This window comes from Oxyura jamaicensis, chromosome 1 (genome assembly GCF_011077185.1).
Source record: "Oxyura jamaicensis isolate SHBP4307 breed ruddy duck chromosome 1, BPBGC_Ojam_1.0, whole genome shotgun sequence".
Taxonomy (NCBI): domain Eukaryota; kingdom Metazoa; phylum Chordata; class Aves; order Anseriformes; family Anatidae; genus Oxyura; species Oxyura jamaicensis.
Genome location: NC_048893.1, coordinates 193,089,098 through 193,102,542, shown reverse-complemented (window position 1 = coordinate 193,102,542; position 13,445 = coordinate 193,089,098). Strand labels below are relative to the sequence as shown.

The 13,445-nt window shown below is 42.6% G+C and overlaps 1 protein-coding gene across 1 annotated transcript in view; it reads right to left on the bottom strand.

The window, feature by feature from the left end:
• MAML2 (mastermind like transcriptional coactivator 2) overlaps nucleotides 1-13,445 on the bottom strand; it is a 207,975-nt gene that overhangs the window by 70,700 nt on the left and 123,830 nt on the right. The window lies entirely within an intron of this gene.

The following is a 13,445-nucleotide window of genomic DNA, read 5'->3' as shown; positions in this document are numbered from 1 at the left end:
TTCTTCCTCCAACTACCCATATTTATCAGTATTTTTATTAGCACATCTTTGATCCACTTCAGACATTACCCACATACATTCACTTGTATTGCTTTCAAGTGACCAAGAATGGCCAAGAAAATAATTTGTCTGTGACAGCAGGAAATGCTAAGGACCATCTGATTTCAGTTTCAATTAAAGTCTTATTTTTTTGTGTGTCCACTCAGCTTCTTCTGTTGGATTTATTTTCTTCAATTTTTTTTTCCATCTTTTAATAACGCATAGGACAACAGCACTTGAGAAAGTCCTAGATTAACCATCCAGCAGCACATGGTTTCACAACTATTAGCAAGTAAAGCACAGCTTATCCCTCCAGCTTGCTGGAGTATCTCCACGGCACCCGGAGATCTCCAAAGTAATTAATTTCCCAGTGCAACCCATCCTTGGCCTTGCACAGATGTGTTAGTAACATCTCTAGCTGTCATCTCAAAACATCTACAGCCAGACCCCGACGACTGGACCAGAACACCAATGCCCTGCACGCAACCTACAGAGCAGATATCACAGTAAGTCAGTTTTAAGTCTCCAGTAACCCTTACTAGCTGAAGATGTAAAAGAAAGATCTCCCACCACGTTTGCTCTCCTCTCTCTCACATTTTCCTGCCAAGGTTTGCAGCTTTCTTAACTTCTATGGTGGAACAGTGGGAAGGAAAATGAAGTGACCGATACACTTTGTAAAGCAGGCAGTGAGGCAGTTTGTGCGGAGTAATACTTCTCATGGTAGAAACCCAGCTTTGGTTTTTATGCTTTTAACATAGAACAGTCAAATCCACTTTAAAAGGTGGACTTCCTAGACTTCCTCACAATATGTGCTGACTGTATCTATAGCTGCATTGTAAACAAAATCCTTCAAGTATCTGGGGAGGGAAGGAGTAAAGGAATTACATGAAAAATACAGAAAATATTCGAACAATGAAAGTTTCCAAAAAAAAAAAAAAAAAAAGAGAGAGAGAGAGAGAGTAAAGAAACAGGAATTGATTCCAAAGAAGAAAAACATGCTGAATGCTTCTTCTCATTTATGCTGTGAAAGCACCTTCGCATCCCAGGCCTGCAGCGAGGCCTGGACTCCAGCCACAGCCCCCAGGCCTCACAGGCCTCCTGGGCCATCACAGGTCCTATCGCCAGGGTCACACCCACACCCTCACAGCCCCTTCCTGACTACAGACACATTTTTTAGGATCAGACAGAATGTTTCCCGTTACAACTTTTTCTACACAGCTCCTGATACCATCTGACAGCTTTGGCCCTTCCCACTCTTCCCCATGTCCAGGGCAGTGCCACAGAGCAGCAGTTTTGCTCTGATGTCTCTCCTGAAGAACTCCTAAAGACCTCCTAAAGAGGTCTTCTTCTGAGCATCCATCCCCAACACCCTGCTCTGCACTGTTTTCTGCAGAGAAAGCAAAGCCAAGGATATTTATTTTTAATATTTCATCCTCATTTGCAACTTCCACCTGGCATGGCTGGAAACACAAGCTTGACAGTTGTCTTCAGAAAGATTTTAGCACTCCAGGTTCAGAAAGTTTGGTCTGCTGGATGATGCTGATCTTGGAAACATTTCCAAGTGACAGAACCGCAGCCCTGGACAGGCCGTGCCATGGGGAGCAGTGTGATAGCCACTGAGTCCCCCAGAAAGCAGCACAGCATCACGATGGGGTCAAAGCCCTGCCATCTTTGCCTCAGCCTGGTTGGCACAGGCTCAGCTCTATGTGCTTTCTCTTCTTTGTCTTCCTCCATGCTGCCCCCTTGGAGCACATCTGCAGGAAGATGGCCAGTTTTGCTGAGCTGAGGAGGAGGTGCCTTCAGCCTCACACTGCTGGAAAGCGACTCTGCTCAAGCCGCCACAGCTCCAATGCACCCTGCTCCTCTCCCGTTTTGCTGATCCACTCCTAAAACCACTTCGATAACAAGGTGCAAGGCTTGCTGCCATTAGGATTTTACTCTGTAGGCCCTGAACCTTCCCACCTCCCATCATCGTATTTGTGATCATAAACTCTAGGATAGAGCATCTATACAGTGCCTTGTGCATGGGCATCCCACCTCCGGCTGATCCCTAGATATAATCAACACTGTCAATAACCATGATGGAGAGGTAGTACAAATTTTTCTCCCTGTTCACTATAATAAGTGCCACTAAAACTGACTTTATAGCAACAAACAAGTAAGTTCCTTGGCTGACAAGTATCCACTTAATTCTCATTAGCTGGGGAGCAAGGCTGGAATAGTAATCAGTATGTTAGAAATGCCACAGTTTACCTTCACTTATGGAAAAATTACATATCTTGCCAACTGAACATACCAACCTAAAAATGCATCCATATTATTCACAGTGTACTGCTTAGAAATACAACGTCAGGGCTTTGGTCCAAGTTGTTGAAGCACAATAATTATATTTTTATGCAGATTCTACATCTGATGGATTATAAAATATCATGTCTAGCCACAGTCTTTTAGAAGAACAGGAACACAGAGAAACAATAGCAATTTAACTAGGTCAAGATTGCTAATCAGAATGTAGCAGTCATTACTGTGAGCAAAACAAAAAAGGCATGAAAGATCTGTATTTCTTATCCTGAAAACTGTGTATTTGTCTTTTGGAAAAGCCTCTTTTTTCTTCCTTTTCCTTTTCCTTTTCTTTTTTCCCTTCCTTTCCTTTCCTTTCCTTTCCTTTCCTTTCCTTTCCTTTCCTTTCCTTTCCTTTCCTTTCCTTTCCTTTCCTTTCCTTTCCTTTCCCTTTCCTTTCCTTTCCTTTTCTGCCTTGTCTTCCCTTCCTACCATGAATAAATTAACAATCACTTTATACGAAATCTACAGAAATTTATGTCAACATTTATTACCATGAAATGTGGAAAAAAGCGTAATACAACCTGAGCTTTGGGAAATACAACTGCTTAACTGATCCTATCCTGATGAGAAGAAAATATCAAATTATAATCTTATATTACATGTTATATTACATGTTATATTAATGTTATATTATGTTACATATTTAACATTATAAATGTTGACAGGATGATCAGACATGTAAAAGAGGTCATCCAACACCACCCTCCACATTGTCTACCAGTTTCATAATTCAGCTTAAAGTATCAAAAACACATACTGTCTTGCACAGGAAGCTCCTAATCCTTAAAAATGTGGTGGCTGTTATTTGATTTGCCTTTTAGAGACCAATGGCATAGCAGATTTCACCTAAGGAAAGACTGCTGGGAGCAGTCTGGTCCTAGTTTTCTGCCCAGCATCCCTTCCGAACTGGCAGTGCAAAGGCTTTCAGCTTCATTAAGATCACACAACCTTGCTCACACATGGACTTTAATTACCTAAGTACCTATCTCCTCTGCATCATTGTTTCAAAAGCTCAGTCAGTGAAAGAAGACAGCAGCCATCCAGACAGCCTTGGAAAAATAAGGAAATATTTAGATTGTTTTGTTCTTCCTGCAAATCAATGTGTCACAAAGCGCACTCACACCAACTGTTTGGCCTTGAGACCTTCTGCAGGGTGAGTTACAGTTCATGGGAGATGCAGTCATCAACTGGGAAAAAAAAAAATAATCTCAGCATATTACACAGTTGTGCTTCCAGCATTGAATCCACCAGCCAGAACAAGGAGAACCTGCTGGAGTGAGTAGTGCCTTCCGTCACTGCTTCATCTAAGACTTCTAATAAACAAATGGTCAAAATGGCTTCTTGTTAGGAGGAAGGAGTTCTGATCCTCTGCCAGAACTTCAGAAGAGAAGTGAAAATTAAGAATTTAGGACCAAATGCAGGCCAGTGGTAAGAGAACATATCTAGGAAGGACGGTGCACTCACTGCATGGCTTGGTTTGACCTGCATTAGCATCTCTCCCCTGCCTCTGCCCAGCGTGCACGTTCACCCCCATTGAGAAGGACATAAAGTAACAGCAGTACCTAGGAGCCATTTCCAAAACCTTCAGCTTAAACCTGCAGTATCAGGACTGGCCAAGTGCGCCTCACCAAGAGTTTGACCTATATAAGCAAAACAGGCAAATATGTTAGGGGACTTTGGAGACAAGTAACAAGATTTAAGAGCTTAGAAGATAGTCTTACGAGGAGAACAGACAATAGAAGGGACAAATAAAAGAGAAAATTATGGAATTTTATATAATACGAGTCTAAAGAGTAACTGCAGATCAAGAGGTTATTTAGCAAGATGAACAACTGTAAATTAAGTACCAATTAAAAGAAAACCTTTTTTTTCCAAGATGGATAGAGTCTGAGGAAATACATAGCATGATTTAAAGAGGGACTCAGTATTTGTCTGGAGTATGGAAGACACTGACTTAAGAAACTTGATGACAAAATATTTAAAAGGAGATGTGAAATGTTAAACATCAAGGTTCAAACCAGTTTATGGATCATAGAGACTGGCTAGGGTTTTGGTGGGCAGGGAAAGAAGAGACGTGTTGAAGAGTGTTAAACTATTTGCAGGCCTACCAAGATGATCATATATTTTTCCCCTTAGATATTTGTCATTGTTATTTATGAGATGCTGTAGGGGTTCAGACAAGACATGGCTGTCCATGTCACGCAGCTCCTGTATTTCCAATTCTTTAGAAGTCTGGAAGAAAACCGTACAATGGAAGTCATTTGACCAGTATCGAAATATTTTCCACCAATTGTACTCCTGAATTTCAGTTTTAGCCTGAAAACACAAACAGAATGACAGAACAAGAATTAATAGTAAAAACCAGTCTGAGACAATGGGAGATCATTAGCATATTACAGAAGCCCAAATGTCTTTCTCTCTTGGATTAGCACATGTTGCCATGTCATTGCTTTTTCATTATTTAACCGTTCTTTGAGGAGCATCTTCATGATACTTTCTGAGAAGTCTGAAATAATCCCAGAAAAAGCAAATGGCCAGAGAGGGTGAAGGAAAAGGTTTGGAAACAGACAGCCGTTGAGCAAGGAATACTCCAGGAGCTGGAAAAAGTCTGAGTAGACAGAGTAGCTCAAGAGCAGTCAGGGGTAAGAAAAAGGTGCCTACAAGCTAAAAAACAAACCAAACCAAAACCAAAAAAAAAACCCACCACCAACAACAGATCTTTCAGGTACTGGAAAGCTTACAATATGATGCTTAAAAGGAATGTGAGAAACATCAAGTGGAGTGGAGATGAGAATTGAAAGATGTTTCAACAAATAGACAAGTCAAATGCATAGAGATGTCTCTGAATAAAGTGAAAATAAGTTTCCTGGCTTTCTTTTTCTCTCAAAGAGAACATTCTATAGCACAGAGCATCTAGCAAAAGCTTGGCTCGTACAAAAAGATTTGATTTGGCAAAAACAAGGGCCCTTAACCTCTGGAAAAAAGAGCAGAGCAGTGGTGTCAGAAATATATGCCAACAATCCTAATAGGCCTAAGCCCAGGGGCTTTGTATGTACAAATACCTGTGGACAATACCATGTATTTCACAAAGAAGACATTGCAATAGGGTTCATGCATCTCAAGAGCTGTCGATCCTGTACCAGATGCCATCATCATATGGTTTAAAATAAAACATTGACAAGCATTCTCCTGATTCCTTGATAGGTAGGAAAATAATGTGAAGATCAAATCTGGTTGCAAGAAAGGGATGAAAGAGGGAAAGAATATGAAAGCTGTGCCTTGGCCTGTCTGGAGGAGACGGGCACAATGGCAGTGCCCTGCATGACCCTCAGATGGACTGAGCAGATGCTCAAGGAGGCAGCACCAAGGCTGGATTTGCAAACCTCCCCGGTGATGAGGTGATGTCGTTTGCACACTGCAGCCTTTCAGCTCCTCCGTCCTGCCCACCCGAGGCAAAACCCTGCTGCTGAGCACACACTGTGGTTTGTGGCTCTGAGCAGCGATGCCAGTGTCTGAGACTGTCAGTATAATCCTCTGCTGCACAGGCTCATGTCTCTGCAGCTGTCCAGTCTGCAAAGAGCCTTTGTACTGCATGCTGTTATCCTGACTACAGCTTTCTTCAAGGGGATAGTTGGTGCTAGACTCATCACTAAGTTCCATGGAGTCACTGTGGGACGCTCCTGGTAGTTCTGGACAAGCTATGCATTACATCTTCTGTGGTGGTAAACCACAAAGGGACACCAAAATACTTTCAGGTATTTTTGGCTACTATAATAGTTTTCAGTGAGTGGGACGCAAGTGGATTCAGATCACTTGATGCTTCCTATATGGCTTATTCACTATGTGAACCAATCACGTATTGTGTGAATTCATGCAAACAGAAAGAGCACTGAAAAATGAGCAGTTCTAGGCCTCTCCAAGACAAAAGGCATTCTCAAAGTCCTTTTTTCCTCCACAGCAGCTGTGGTCCTGTTTCTAGAGTAAATGGTTATCCCTGGCTTCGTAATACCAGAATAAGAAAAATTCCCTGTTCAGAAGTGGCTGAGTGGAATAGCATTTCCTTCCTGACACAACACAGCAGTGACAAATGAACCTACTGGACACAGGTATCACAAACATCACTAAAACTAGCATTATTTTGGCTACACAGTGAAAATGACTCAGCCAAGAACACTAAGGATCCCTTGACTACTACAGAGCTTGTAGTTGCATCACTTCCATACCCTACACCTTCAAGATGCACCAGGTGTGGGCAGAAGCACAACTGTTCAGCTGTTCTTATAGCTTTGATAAGGGAATCCAGACACCTGGAGTAAGTCCCCACCAAGAGTCATGCAGTGGAAACCCTCTGAAGTCATATAGCTCCATAGATGGGTGTCTACAATTCCATCTCTGTAGGTCACTAACACAGTAGAGAGCTCATTTGCTACTTACCCATTTACCATGCTAATCACAGAAAGAAAATAAAAGTATTGTGGCGATAGCGTTAGTGGAGAGTTCCTTAGAAGGCATTTAAGATTATAAAATGACATAGCTGTGAAGGGACCTCTGGATCATGCCATCTAGGCCTTGCTAAAAGCAGAGCTAACTTTAGGACCTCGTCCAGGTGAATGTTGAGTACCCACAAGGATGAAGACACCATAACTTCTCCATTCCAGTGTTTGACAGCTCCCATTTTTTACCTTATGTGTAGTTGGCAACTCCTTGTTCACTGCTTATCATTTTTTTGATATTCATCTCTAAGACAAATCTGTATGTTATCTGGTAGCACTAGAAACTTTAAATGTAGTGTGAATGGAGCAAATGTGTAAGTGTGATTCTCTCCAGATCACATAAGGTGAGGGGGGGGAGAAGGTGAAAACCACAAATGACAATGCACTTGAGAAGTGCAGATCTGTATTTTTATGCAGATTGCAGGGTGGTGGCCAGTCACTAGTGGGTTTTCCCAAGACTCAATTTTAGGGCCAGTTCTCTTCAATGTTTTTATAAATGATCTGGAGACAGAAGTCAAATGCATACTAAGTAATTTCAGGACAATAATACATTAGTAGGAGCTGTTGACTCCCTTGAAGGTAGAAAGTCTAATCTTGATAGATTAGACCACTACCCTCGAGGGTAGAGAGGCCTTGCAGAGATATCTTGACAAATTAGAGGGCTGAGCAATCACCAAGCACATGAAGTTTAACAAGAGCAAGTGTCAGATTCTGCATCTGGGACAGCGTAATCGTGGATTATGCTGCACAGAATGAGGGAAGAGAGGCTGGAAAGTGGTCCTGTGGAAAGGGATCTGGGGATTTTGGTCAATAGCAAGCTGAACATGAGTCAGCAGCATGCCCTGGCAGCCAAAATGGCCAACCCTTCCCTGGGCTGCATCAAGCACAGCACTGCTAGCTGGGGGATGGAAGGGAGTGTCCCCTTCTGCTCTGTGCTGGTGCAGCCTCACCTCGAGTACTGTGTGCAGTTTTGGGTGCCACAATATAAGGACATAAAGCTATTAGAGAGGGTCCAAAAGAGGGCTACAAAGATGGTGAGGGTTCTGGAGGGCAAGATGTATGAGAAGCGGCTGAGTCCCTTGGTTTGTCCAGCCCAGATCAGAGCAGGCTGAGGGGAGGCCTCATGGCGGCCTGCAGCTCCCTCACGAGGGGAGCGGAGGGGCAGGCGCTGAGCTCTGCTCTGTGGGGACAGCGACAGGACCCGAGGGAACGGCATGGAGCTGGGACAGGGGAGGGTCAGGCTGGGTGTCAGGGAAAGGTCCTGCACCCAGAGGGTGGTCGGGCACTGGGAAAAGCTCCCCAGGGCAGTGATCACAGCACCGAGCCTGCTGGAGTTCAAGAAGCGTTTGGATAATGCTCTCAGATATAGGGCCCAATTTTGGGGTGGTCCTGTGTGGAGCCAGGAGTTGGACTCAGTGATCCTTGTGGGTCCCTTCCAGCTCAGGATATTCTTTCTGTTCTGTCCTACTCATTCACAGAAAGCATCAGATCAGTATCTCTTAATTGATACAAAAAATCAAAGGGTTGACCAAACAAATTGATTCCACATCAGATGAAACAAGAGTTGCTAAATGATGACTTTCTTTAAGCCTGATGTAAAGACCATAGAAATATCTAAATTTTTAAATGGACTTTGATGGATTTGGCTTTCTCCCCTTGACTACAAGGGTCTATGACATGGACTTTATATATTTTTCCGAAAAACTTTCTTCAATCATTTAGACAATGTCAAACCTGTTAATAATGAGACCTGTTTTCCAGCTAAATTCCAAAAGACATCAATGCACACTCAGCACCTCTGAAAAGCAGACATCTCTTTAGGTGTCAAAACATGAAATCCAATATGCTTTAGAAAACACTAGACTGGATAAAAAATAATTTTCCATTTTAATAACTGATGTGAAACCTTTCACCTTTACAGCAGCATTTAATGGTGACTAAAGGCTGCACAGCAAACTGCTGTGTGTGAAACTCCAGAGGTAGCAGATGGGTTCATAGTGGACAAATGACCACATCATTCTTGGTGCTAATTAGTTCCTTTCACTCTTCATATGCTCCCCTTTATTTGAAAAGCCTCAGCTAGGAAGCTCTGAGTCAAATATGCTAAGAGGGCACTCAGCAGCTTAGCACTCTCAGGAAGACCAATCAAATAGTCAGTTATGGAAGCACTTCAGCGAAATTTCACTTGTGTGTTACTTGTACTAGACTTGCTCTGGTAGAGACAAATTTATTCTCATCTCTTCTGCAGGAATAAGCATTTTGTAGCCTATTAAAATACCTGAAAAAAATCAAAGATCTCTATTTAGGAAAAAAAATCTTAATTTGCACACATGCTTCTTTCTATGGTCGTCTGTACTTAGGAAAAGGCTTTAGAAAGGCAGGCCATGAAGACTTGCCTGGGATGTAGACCAAATATGAGCAGTCTCCAGGGCAGTTGTTGCTCTGGTGGGTACGGATGAGCTAAGTCTTTCAGTCATCAAACAGGTACCTTTCACTAGCACTTAAAAAAAAAAAAAAAAAAAAAAAGAGATGGAAGAGTGTTTTGCCTATTTCCCTAAGTGGAATTCAAATTCCAGGGATCTCCTATAAACTAATATTTTTCTGCATAGATGTCCTTCTCAATGCAACAGTGTTGCTATAACAGATGCAAAAAACTGACCTGTAACAGTGTTTTATAATGAACCAGTCCCAAAGCCCTAAATCTGGATTATGAACCAGCATTTACTGGAAGTGTGGATTGCAGTAGGAACTTTTGTTGGATGCCTATTGCAACAGACTCCTCGCTTACTTTTAAAGTGCCTCTAGTATTGCAGGCGTTTGCTAAGAGAACACAATGGAGCTGGCAGGAAAGCAACAGCTCTTCACCATCTCAGAAAAGAGAGAGAAAAAAAAAGCAGTCCTTAAGGATACCACACTGCTAGGTGTCTGGGACAATGAATTAACAAGGGCTGACTTTTTCCTCCCTCTGTTTTCAAAGATAGTAAGTAACAAAATCTGGCAGGCTGAAAAGCCCCTGCTCCAAGGAGAGAGACAAAGAGGCAGGGCTGAAATTCGTCGTGTCAGTTTAAAAAGGCAGAGTTTTGCATTTACACAATATGCCCATTCTTGTTCTCCTTGACTCATGGAAAAATATTGAACATCGGACAAGAATGTAGGAATGTGTCTGGTGTCTGATCTCCACAAAAATCTAAACGCAGATTGCATTCACATAAGAAATAAAGAGCAGCTGCCCAGGCTCCATTGATGTGTTAAGAAAATAACAGTAGTGATAACAATATCATTATAATAATAGCAGTAACATAATTTTTTAATCTTGATGTGTCACTAGTACAAATAAAGGATGAACCCAGGCACTCCTTGCCCTTAACACAGCTTGGCAGAGCTTTCTAGACCATTTGCCTGTCACAAACATTGCAAAGACTTCTTCCTACCAAATGCATCTGGAACCAAAGCCTGTTTTCCCGGGTAGCAGAGGTTAAAGCTTTTTTATTGCTTTTTTGACTTTAGATGGCATAATTGTTGCAGTGCCTATATTACCATCTATGGCAGACAGCCTGCATGTCTGCCAACTGTCAGGCAGCTTATTCATCTCCAGTTGCCTTTTGCCTACTTTCTGCAGCAGAAGAATTTCCCTCCATTTGATTTCACAGAGTCCTGTTCCTGCTGATGTTTCGTCTGCTTTGTTTTTAAACATAGCCTGGCTTCAGGCCTGGGGTGCACGGAATTCTGCGGCCCCTAAAAGCAGGAGATGTCTGGAAAGGAGGCAGAAACTTGTGGGGTGCCAGGAAGTAGAAGACAGTAAATCACTGGGAAAGCATGAAAGGATAATGAAAGCTGTGGCTGACCTGTGGCTCCTATGTGCAGGTTGCAAGCCAGTCAGCTATGGCCCTGGGTCTGGACAACACCATATAACTTGCAGTATGGGGCTGATGGCTGCTCGATAACCCCAACCGTGGACTAGAGAAAGAAACAAGGAACAGGGACACCATGGCCCACATGGATGGGCTACTCTGGGATTCCCCAAAACACTGTCTTCTTGCCTGTCCCATGATAGATTAGTGCCACTCATCCTCTGCCTAAACTCCGCTCTTCTTTCCCCAGTTCTTCTCATCTGTCCAAGGCACATAGTTTGTGTCATGAGGCTCTCAGTCTTGTGAGGATATTGGAACACATGATGTTTGGCCATTCCCAACCCAGGTATTCCTGGAAATTTCCCCAAGTATCCACTAGCATCTTTAGGCACTAGCATATCTCTAAACCATCCAGTACTGTGGTATTTTACCATTTTACCAAAGCCTGTGTGGTACATATGACTGTGAAGGAAGACAAGACGGGCAGCTCCCCAGATCTTACAATCACAACCCTATATTATATCATCCTTTGCCTACACTAAATATACATCCATTTAGGAGAGCATCTGAAATCAAGAGAGGCAATGCTGATTAATGCTGTTTGCTTCTTTCTGCTCCCCAGTGCACTGGAGATCTGAAAACACACAGGCCTGCATATTTCCTGGCCCAGAGCATGAGCTTGTGATTCATACAAGGTGGAGGGAGGGTGAACAGCTCTGCCAGACCTCATGGCAGGAGTAAAATATATCACTCAGTTGGATGGGGCTTGTCAAACTGGTGTGCTTATTTTACCTTTTCCTAGGTGTGACCCAGCTCACAGCATCCTTTCCCAAGCTGAGGAACATTTTGAAATTTCACTTTAAGTCCTAAACCAAAAGGATCAGTCTCATAGTCAACAATTACCAAGCTCCAAGTCATGGGTTTCTCTTCCTGCCATCATTGCTTTATGAAATTGTCTACAGAAAATAAATGGCATCTTGAAACCTCTGTCACATATGCCAGCCAGAAAGCCCACAGCCAAAGGCATTTGCCTACATACTCTGCAACCCATCTCCCTAGTCCCCAAGGAGCCCTAGCCTGGAGCTCCTGAAGTCAACTGAAAGACCGTTGTAGACAGTGTGTCTTGGATCAGGCCCCAGCTACCCAAGAGAAGAGATGGGCTTTGCAGCCCATCCAGATGGTTAACAGCTTTAGCATACAACCGCTGCCTTATTAAATCTACAGTAAATTAAATGAACACTTAAAACACTCAACCGAAAGTGTTATTGACTGAGGTAATTAAATCGAAATGCCCAATTAACTACACCAGAATAGGAAATGAATATATCATGGGGGCACCACTCTGTAGTTTCTGAGCCAACCAGATTTTGTCTACACCTTAATTTGGGTTGAAATAATTTTTAAAGGAAGCTGATGATTATTTAGAAATGTGTTTATGTAGCACATGCATATATATGTGTATATATGTGTGTATGTATATATTTATGAACGGATGCATATTACACTATGATATTTAAGTCTTCTGTCTGAGCTTTTAGTCTTATGTTGGCAAAGCCGTAGCTTTAATTCCAGGTCAGCCACCATCTTCCAAGATAAACTCTCACATTATTAAAACATCTAAATCAGAAGGATTACAAATGTCCTGCAGTGGATTTCTTCTTTTTTTTTTTTTTTTCTTTCTTTATTAAGAACATTTACATGAAGGTGTCTGCAGTTTCAAAGCCATTTCAGACTGGGGTTTAAGTAAATGCTTGGCAAAAAAAAAAAAAAAAAAAAAAAAAAAAAAAAAGTAAAAGAAAGAAGAGCCTTTTTTCTTTCCATTTAGCCTGTGCTGTCAGGTCTCTGCCTGCTGCTCTAACCACAGCCACCCCAAAGCAAAAGTTTACCTTTAATTAAGACATACAAGTGTTTGGATTCTTAGTCTCTGAATCTCTTTCCCCTTCCTTCCCCCCTTTTTTTTTTTTTTCAGTAAGGATTGAAAAACATCTCCTACCTAAAAAAACATGCTTTGCCCAAATGTTGATAAATTGATGTGATAAATCTTCACTCCTTTACTGTGGGCCAGGCTCTCCATGGAAGGTGCTCAGGTGGCCCTGGTGGCAGAGTCCCTCAGAAATGGAGAGGAACCAGGCATGGCCACTGCACCCTGCTCCCCCTGAGATGTGCACAAGGCCCTGGCTGTGTTTTGGCCTTTGTTTGGTGGGGAATTTGCTCTCCACAAATCATGAAAGTGCAGCCTTGTAATAGCGGCACTTAGAATGACAAAAGGCCAAGTCGGGTTACAGTCACTCAACCCTACTGAGTTAATTTGGGTAGTGGCAAAAGGAGTTATTTTTAATTACTTCACATCCCAGCCTTGCTGACAATAACCAGATAGTATCTGCAAGCTTTGATCTTCATCTCAGGATCCCACAGATCCCAAGAAAACAGAGATGTGACAGGGTGGAATATATCTTCTAGATGACAATTTCTAATGAAAAGGATCTGAACTGCCTGTCTCCACCCAGACGGTGGAGCTGGAGAAGGCAGAGGAGGTCCTATTGTGGTTCTGTAGCACTTCAGAGGGGCCATGCAGGTAGCGTTTTTGTAGGTCTTTGCTTTGCTTTGCTCATGCCTCCATTTTGGCCACTTCCATGTGCTTTCTGGACCAAACTGATCTCTTATTGTTCCTCTCCTCATAAGTGGAATTGCAGCCCCTGTGGCCCTCTGCCACTGTTTG